The sequence below is a fragment of the Phaethon lepturus genome, unplaced genomic scaffold, assembly GCF_000687285.1.
Source record: "Phaethon lepturus isolate BGI_N335 unplaced genomic scaffold, ASM68728v1 scaffold55039, whole genome shotgun sequence".
Lineage (NCBI taxonomy): Eukaryota > Metazoa > Chordata > Aves > Phaethontiformes > Phaethontidae > Phaethon > Phaethon lepturus.
This window is the reverse complement of record NW_010565153.1, coordinates 17099-19515: the sequence shown is the minus strand read 5'-3', so window position 1 is coordinate 19515 and position 2417 is coordinate 17099.

Here is a 2417-nt window from a genome sequence, read left to right as displayed (position 1 = left end):
GGTTCCCGAGGCGGTGCGGTACACGCAGCCCGTGTGCTCAATGCGGGTGACCTTTTCTCCCGAAGCCGCAAGATCCCTCGGATTCAAGCTCCTTCTCTGCTTATCCAGTGCTTGGGACGCGCATGGTCTGTCTGCGTGCTCTCCTGGGGCGGTGGAACGCCGAGGGGTCGCCTGAGCCGGGCCGAAGCCCCACTTGCCGGGACCTGGCCGCTCCCCAGCCGCCTCTGCAGTTTAGATGGATGAAAACAGCCTGGTTGACTGAACAGCACGGAGAAAGAGATCAGACAGACAAAAGCCCATGAGATCGGGGCTACAGTCTGTTTTTCTTGAATAACGAGGTACCGTTGTTGCCAGTTTAACTTTTCCAGTCCTATGGTTTGGAGCACTTCCTTCCCCCAGCCGAACCTGCACTTGTGCAAGGTTTTTGCTCCAGAATATTTCACTCGAGAACTCATGGCACAGGAACAAACTTCACCATGTTTTTCCCACCAGCCTTTATTTTGCCATTGCAGAAAACACAGGTTGGTTGTTAAGCTAAAGGGAGCAGCCCAGTGAAATCATCTTCAAAACTTAAATTGGTGGCACTAAAAAGTCCCATTTTGCGCACCCGTAATTCCTGCTCCTTAGGTAGGTAAGGTGGGCAGTAGGGAGAGGGAAGAGGCAGGAACCTCCTGCGCGACAACGCTGCAGAGGGTTAGCGCAGGGGCCTCGGGGGCCCAAGCACTATGCTGTACCACGCAGCACAGAGAAGAGCAGTTACGGTGCTCTCTCCAGTGCCCCGACAACCGCCCGGGGAGACGGGCAGCAGGAACGCGCCCTGTACCCCAGCGCGGGCAGCAAGCGCTACCCGTGGGGACGATGCCCTCAAAGGGAAGGGCTTTAGAAGTGCTTACGTAGCTCCCCGCTTTTCTGCTATTCAGGTCGGCCAGTGCTCGCTGGAATTAATCGTCTTTGGGGGGTCTTGGGTTTGTAGTTTTTTGGTTTGGTTGCTTTGTTGTTTGTTTTTTAAATCAAGCGATTTTTTTTTAATAAAAACATGTTTAAAAAGGTTGTCCCATAACGCTATAAAATAGAAAGCACACATCCTGCTACATGCAGGACTTAACGAATTATTTTAATTATGCTTTGCTTCACTGCTTCTAACAGCTGTGGTTGAGGAGCAATGGAGAGCCGTATTTACCAATTCGATGTACATACTATATTGGCCAATCCAAAATACATGGAGGACCTTTGCAAACAGGTATTTTTTCATTTAACTTGCCCAATGGAAAGCTCAGAGTTTTAATTCGAAAAGGAAAAAAGCTCTGGGCAATAGTAGCTCATGAGGCTGCAGTCCATTGCACTTGCTAATCTCTGAGCAATATCCATGGTTATTTTGCTTGCATAAGGAATCAGGTTCTCAAATTGGAACCTGTGTCACTAAAGGAGAAATAACAATACATACATATTTGTTTATATATATATATTCCGAACGTGTGTATCTTTATTGAGATATATAATTTGTTTCTTTATCTCTTCCAAATATAAAGACTTTAAAAACACGAGCACACCGATCTACCTGCAAAATTTGTAAGCTTGTAGATAGGCTGCACGCAAACTATAAAACCTGTGTATTACAAAATCAGTGCCGTATATACAAACCCATACCGCAAATTCACTCCGTGGTAGCAAAAAAAGCCAACCTCCAAAACTTCTTGTATTACTACTGTTGCTCATTCTTGTACCTGTGGTAGACACTGGCGAGGGACCAGTTTGTTCTATCCCAGAAAGCAGTTGCCTAAGTGTCACAAGTAGAGATGTTGGGACCCTTGCTTTAGGTACATTGTGTCTTAACAGTATGCAGATGTTTATTTTAATCAAGCTCTAATGAGAGAAACTCAGTATCAGAGCTGGATTTAGATGTGAGCTGAGAGAAAGTACACTAAAGCAGGAAAAAAGGTCTAAATCTATTAATTCAAGCTTTTCAGGGCCCCACTAAGATTTTTTTCTTTTCTTTAAGGGGCCATTTCCTGGGGATATATTTCAGATTTAAGGGTGAGGTTTTAAAGCACGGCTTTCATTTTTACAGTAGCTCCATCGATACACTCTCCTGTTACATGCCAAGTGGGACTCTTGCGGTTTAGCTTAAGCCTCTTGTCAAATAGACTAGTCAGACGCTTAGTGCACAGCGAAAGAGGCAGCGTGGAACAGCTACTTTATGTAACTTCCCATGTAATGGCAGGTTATACGGTGATATCCAACCAGCCCCTCTGCTTTTTTATTTGGAGCTAATTCTTGGTGTTGGGTAGTGCTTTGGGTACTGCTCTACTGCCTTTAAAACTCTAAACCTGAAATCTATGCAAAGGCCAGGCTGCCACAGCAAAACCACTTCTCACCGTGCATGGCCTGTGCTTCTCCTAGAGCCTCGGCGGACCCAA